General features: G+C 45.7%; 1 non-coding gene across 1 annotated transcript; it reads left to right on the plus strand.

Annotated features, from left to right (window-relative positions):
• The first annotated feature begins 4774 nt into the window (after positions 1-4774).
• TRNAI-UAU lies at positions 4775-4846 on the plus strand. The gene has a single exon. It is a non-coding gene; the product is annotated as a tRNA-Ile (tRNA).
• The last annotated feature ends 2022 nt before the right edge of the window (positions 4847-6868 follow it).

A 6868-nucleotide genomic window follows, 5' to 3' on the forward strand; every position in this document is an offset into this window, starting at 1 on the left:
GGGGACAAAACACTGGAATGGAGAAGGGGAAATGAAATAAAATCTTTTTCAAACCAGAGTCAAAGTCACATGGCTTCGTAGCATCAAAATGCATTCTGGACGACCGGGTTGGCTCACAAAATGTTTATTTAGGTGAACCCACAGCTAAACCCAGGGGGGTACTCAGATGTCATTTGGATCATTACATTGCAAATATTTCTTACCTAGGAAAATCAGGCAGTGATATTCTTAGGAAGCATTTTCAAATACTTGCAGGGGAACTTGGTGACATAGTAGTATCTGAATGTGTTGGAAGAAACCGAAAGAGAAAATAGATAACTCTTGGGAGTTCCCACCTCTTCCGCGCACACCCACCCTACCCCAGCATGAATCCATGATGCCAACCGAGGTACCGGGGCTCTGACATGCGGACCGACAGTAACTGCCCAAGGACACATGCCCTGGGCTGGAACCCGAGAGGGGGCTGGGCAGGGGCAGGTCAACCCAGCTGAGCGATCACATTTCCCTGGCAGCTGTCCAAGGGGCAGCTCCCAACTGCACCTGTTTGTGGGGCGATTTGCTTTTATCAGTATTGACACAGCAGCAGGGCCAGGGAATAGCATAGTAATAAATAAATGAGAGGGAGGGGTGGGGGGCGGCCGGAGCCACCGAGGCGAGGCAAAAATGCTGAGGTCTTTTTTTGCTTGTATGTCAGCGCATTCAATCCAGTTTTCCCACCCCTGAAATCTCTGAGGATCATGAAGCAGCTTGGCATGGGAGCTCTGGGTCTTAAAGAGATAGAATTGCAGAGTCGGAAGCACTTCAAGATCCTTTTGTGTCAGACGTCCCTAACCAACGGATCTCAAGGTCGCTTGCTGCCCTCACGTGCCCCTGTGGTTTGTTAGGAACCTTAGCAGGAAGGGAGTTTCTTTTTCCCTCTGCCAAGTTTAGCATCAAGGAGGCAGTATGATTAAAGTGCAGATTTTGGAGTTAGTCAAACCTAGGATCAAATCCTGGTTCCTCTGTCTTGCTGTGTGATTTGGAGCAAATGGAGAAAATAAAACATATTGATGTAAGGATACTAGAGCTGATAACAGGCAAAGGCTCAGGATAATTCCTCAGTATCTGTTCATTTGTTTGCTATAGTTACCTATCAACATCTCTCAGCTTTCTTTCCAGGTTTTGGAGAAAATGCAAAACCAAACCAAAACTAAAACCAAACCAAACCAATCCAAACAAAAAACCCTTGGCTTGGCGCCTGTAGCACAGTGGTTATGGCGCCAGCCACATACACTGAAGGTGGCGGGTTCAAACCCCGCCCGGGTCAGCTAAAACAATAATGACAATTGCAAAAACAAACAAACAAACAAACAAACTGGGGAATCTGATTTATTCCAGAAATGGGAGAAGGGAAGCAAGACTAATACTCTCTCTTCATCCCCAAACAGGGTCAAATGTGGCCTCTTGGTTTCTGCAGCCTTGTTGCCAATCTTCAGGGGCTGCAAGCTGACTTACCTCTGTCCTAGTACAGTGTGGTATAGTGACTAGGATGCAAACAAACCTGTTCATCAGAAGCCACCTGACCAGCCCAGAGATAAACAGCATGTGTAAAAATTACTACCAATGAGTCACTGCATGTTTCAGATACAGAGAAAGGTCTCCAGGGGCAGGCTCATGTATCAGCTATTAGTAAGGTTTCGGCTCAGGCCACTGGGCTCTAACCGCAGCCCTGATACCTACCAGTTGTTTGCACCCAGGTCAGGTTATTTTACTTCCATAAGCCTTGCTTCCCTTATCTATAAGATGGAGACAATACCCCATAAGGCTTGCTGTGAGGACCAAACATGTGAAAAGCATGTAGGGCGGGCCTCACATAAAATATTTGATAGTTTCAGCCCTTGGGATCATTACTTTTAGGTGAATGAGACCAGGACTGTGTCATATTCCCTGTATCCCCAGATCCTCCAGGCCTGGCATTTGGTAGGTACACTAATGTTCAATGAATGAATGTATAGCATTCATTCTTGCCCTCTAGAAGTTAACATTTACCAGGAAAATATAAGATGCAAACTGTCCATGCCACTCAACATGTAGGAGACAGTAGAGGGTTAAAAGCCATTCTGCCAATCCCCAAGCCCCAGAGGCAGGCAGTCCCTTTGATCCCTCAGTTTCATCTACCCAGGATGTGCTTTCAAGAGAGGAAAACAGGAAGTATCCCTGATAGCCCTGCTTGGGGTGTGTGTGTGTGTGTGTGTGTGTGTGTTTAATGTGGGGAGTGGGTCCTTTGGGTCACATTTTGCCAGGAAGTCAGCCTCCTTCCTTTCAAATGCTGGGGCTTCTAAGGGAGCAGATAAATAGCTTCTTGCAATGCAGAGAAGGATGAGGCCCAGAAATGGCAAGGCTGACAGGTTGGGGTTCTTTAAGGGACATTACTGTTACTAGAGTGAAAGTAGTTTCAGAGCGTGTGATCCTTTGCTTTCATCCATTCATTAGTTCACTCACTCACTCATTCACTCACTTACTCAATGTTGACTACATACCTGGCCCTGAGCCAGACCCAGGGGTTATGTTGGTATCTAATGACCAGGGTATGAACGGACTAAAAAGACAAAAGCCAGTGAGATCAAAAAAGATGGTGTGAACACAGAAAAGTAAAGGAGAAAACAGCAACAGGTGTGAGAAGCCAATTGAAGCAAAGAGAAATTAAAAAAAGAAAAAACCCGGGCAGCGCCTGTGGCTCAGTGAGTAGGGCACCAACCCCATATACTGAGGGTGGTGGGTACAAACCTGGCCCTGACCAAACTGCAGCAAAAAATAGCCAGGCGTTGTGGCAGGCGCCTGTAGGAGGCAGGCCCAGCTACTCAGGAGGCTGAGGCAACAGAATCACCTAAGCCCATAAGTTGGAGGTTGCTGTGAGCTGTGACGCCACAACACTCTACCGAGGGTGATGAAGTAAGACTTTGTTTCTAAAAAAAGCAGAAAAAAACTAAAGAAGGATAAGAGCATAGGAAAAAGAAAAAAGCAAGCTTATTAAGAATTTACAGATAAGGCTCGGCGCCTATAGCTCAACCGGCTAAGGCGCCAGCCACATACACCTAAGGTGGCGGGTTCGAATCCAGCCTGGACCCGCCAAACAACAATGATGGCAGCAACCAAAAATAGCCGGGCGTTGTGGCGGGCGCCTGTGGTCCCAGCTACTTGGGAGGCGGAGGCAGGAGACTCGCTTGAGCCCAGGAGTTGGAGGTTTAGTTGGAGGTTGCTGTGAGCTGTAATGCCACGGCACTCTACCCAGGGGGACAGCTTGAGGCTCTGTCTCAAAAAAAAGAATTTACAGATAAGCCAGGCCAGCTTATGCCTATAATCCTAGCACTTTGGGAGGCAAAGGTGGATGCACTGCTTGAGCTCAGGAATTTGAGACTAGCCTGAGTAATAGTGAGACACCATCTCTACTAAAAATAGAAAGACTGAGGCAAGAGGATCACTTAAGCCCAAGAGCTTAAGAGCATGAGGTTGCTGTGAGCTATGATGCCACAGCACTCTACTCAGGGACTCAGGGCACCAGAGTGAGACTCTGTCTCAAAAATAAAAACAAAACCAAAAAAAACAGGAATTTGTAGATAGTGTAGTAAAGGCATCATAATAGAAGTACATGCAAGAGAAAGCCAGAAGCTTCAGGGACACTGTCTTGGCAGGAGGCAAGGAGGCAAGGATGGCAGGCGAGGTTAAGGACAGGGAAGAAAATAGTAGTTTAAGATTGAAGATCTAGGCCTGGCTCGGTGGCTCACGCCTGTAAATCCTAGCACTCTGAGAGGCTGAGGGTGGGCAGATTGCCTGAGTTTAGGAATTTGAGACCAGCCTGAGCAAGAGTAAGACCCCTGTCTCTACTACCATATTTCCCCGAAAATAAGACACTTATATATATTTTTTTTCAAGAAGACATACTAGGGCTTATTTCAGGGGATGTCTTATTTTTATTAAGTATAATACAACAATCTACATTTATTCAAATGCAGTTAAGTAGGGCAGCGCCTGTGGCTCAGTGAGTAGGGCGCTGGCCCCATATACCGAGGGTGGTGGGTTCAAACCTGGCCCCGGCCAAACTGCAACAAAAAAATAGCCAGGCATTGTGGCGAGTGCTTGTAGTCCCAGCTACTTGGGAGGCTGAGGCAAGAGAATCACCTAAGCCCAGGAGTTGGAGGTTGCTGTGAGCTGTGACTCCACAGCACTCTACTGAGGGTGATAAAGTGAGACTCGGTCTCTAAAAAAAAAAAAATACAGTTAAGTCATTTTCTTCTGGAACCTGACAGGGGGAGCTGACGTTGTTGGTGGGGCTGGCGCTAGTGATGCGTGAACTCCTTTCCCCTAATAGGATGCCTGTGGCCACGGTTACCACACGTGCACATGTGCAAGTGTGAACGGCTAGGAGAAAGGAGCTGTGGCAGATAAAAGGTATTCCAGTCTTCCTTACTGCTCCTTGCTGAAATGCATAGCGTGGCTATGCAGATATGCTTATTAAGTATATAATACAACGGGGTAGGGCTTATATTTAACAAATGCATAGAAATCCTGCTAGGGCTTATTTTGGGGGTAGGGTCTTATTTTCAGGGAAACATGGTAAAAATAAAAAACTAGCTGGGCATTGTGGCACCTGTAGTCCCATCTACTTGAAAGTCTGAGAGAGGAAGATCACTTGAGCCCAAGAGTGTGAGGTTGCAATGAACTAGGACCCTATGATACTCTACCCAGGACACAGAGTAAGACTCTTTAAAAAAAAAAAAAACAAAACAATAATGTCAGCAGAGTGGCACAGTGGAAGCGTGTTGGGCCTATAACCCAGAGGTCGATGGATCAATACCATCCTCTGCTACTGCTTTGGGTGTCGCCTATGGCTCAAAGGAGTAGGGCGCTGGTCCCACATACCAGAGGTGACAGGTTCAAACCTGGCCCGGCCAAAAAACTGCAAAAAAAAAAAAAAAAAAAAAAAAAAGCAAGAAAAAAAAAAAAAAAAAAAAAAAAAAAAAAAAAAAAAAAAAAAAGCAAGACTGTAGCTCTGATGCTAACCCAACTAGCCCCCAAAAGAGAACATTTGCTAACCCTCAGTGTGTGTTAAACTCATACTTAAATGTTTAACTTAATTGTCAATAGATTCAGTTATATGGCTCATGCCTGTAATCTTAGCACTCTGAGAGACTGAGGTGGGTGAATTGCCTGAGCTCACGAGTTTGAGATGAGCCTAAGCCAGAGTGAGACCTCATCTCTAAAAAATAGAGCCCTTGTGGCAGGCGCCTAGGGCCCCAGCAAGGAGAATCACCTAAGCCCAAGAGTTTGAGGTTGCTATGAGCTGAGATGCCACAGCACTTTACCCAGGGTAAAAAAGTGAGACTCTGTCTCAAAAAAAAAAAAAAAAAAATTCAGCTATACATCTGCCTATAATGGACATGAGAAAACGTTCTAGGGAGGTAGAAATATTCTATATTGTGATAGAGGTATAGGTGACACAAGTGGGTCCATTTGTCAACATTACAGTTAAGATTTCTACATGTCGGGCGGCACCTGTGGCTCAGTGGGTAGGACGCCAGCCCCATATACCAAGGATGGTGGGTTCAAACCCGACCCCGGCCAAACTGCAACAAAAAAATAGCTGGGCTTTGTGGCGGGCACCTGTAGTCCCAACTACTTGGGAGGCTGAGGCAAGAGAATCGCCTAAACCCAGGAGTTGGAGGTTGCTGTGAGCTGTGTGATGCCACGGCACTCTACCGAGGGTGATAAAGTGAGACACTGTCTCTAAAAAAAAAGATTTCACACACAAAAAAGCTCGGCTGTTGGCAGGTGCCTGTAATCCCAGATATTTGGGAGGCTGTGAGGCAGGAGGATCACTAGAGCTCAGGAGTTTAAATCCAGCATGGGCAACATAGTAAGATCCCTGTCTCAAATTAAGAAATTTTTTTTAATTTAATTAAAAAAAAAATAACCCTCATGTGAGTGAAGAAATAAATTTTGTAAAAATTTAATTTAAAAAGAAATAACCCTCAAGTGGGGGTTGGAGGTAGAGATCAAACAAGATAGAATGTCGATGATTGTCAAAGTTGAGGGACAGATACATGGGAGTCCATTATATTAGGTTGACTTTGAATTTCTTTGAAATTTTCCATAATAAAAATTTTTAAATGGCTCGGCACCTGTGGCTCAAGTGGCTAAGGTGCCAGCCACATACACCAGAGCTGGCGGGTTTGAATCCAGCCCAGGCCCGCCAAACAACAAGGACAACTACAACCGGAAAAAAAAAAAAAATAGCTGGGCATTGTGGTCGGCTCCTGTAGTCCCAGGTACTTGGGAGGTGGAGGCAAGAGAATCGCTTAAGCCCAGGAGTTTGAGGTTGCTGTGAGCTGTGATTTCACAGCGCTCTATAGAGGGCAACAGCTTGAGGCTCTGTCTCAAAAAAAAAAAAAGTTTTTAAAAATTGTCCATCATGTGTCACTGTTGTCCTCAAGTAAATCCCTTAGGAGTTATCAGGAAGGCAGCTGAGACATTATCTAATCCAGTCTTCCTGTTATGGATGAGGAAATCAAGGTGCACCTTGCCTTGTTCAAGGTGTTCTCAGATATCAAACGGCAGAGCTGACGCTAGAATCTCAGGCCGAGCAGCACCCTTTGACCTTTCCCCTGCTTGTGGGGAGAGAGCTCCGAGCTGGTCTTTGACTGCAAGTGGAATTTGCTTCTTACCTTGAATTACCTTTCCAGTTCCCAGGCCCATGTCTTGATTTGTGCAGGGAGACTGAATGGGCTGATAGTGGGGAGTGAGGGGTGGGGTTCTAGGCTGCAAACTACTTTGCTCTTCACTCTTTAAGTTCACAAACATTATCTTGAGTTTGCAGAGACTCAATTAGGTC

The sequence above is a fragment of the Otolemur garnettii genome, unplaced genomic scaffold, assembly GCF_000181295.1.
Source record: "Otolemur garnettii isolate 467f Iridium unplaced genomic scaffold, OtoGar3 scaffold00031, whole genome shotgun sequence".
Lineage (NCBI taxonomy): Eukaryota > Metazoa > Chordata > Mammalia > Primates > Galagidae > Otolemur > Otolemur garnettii.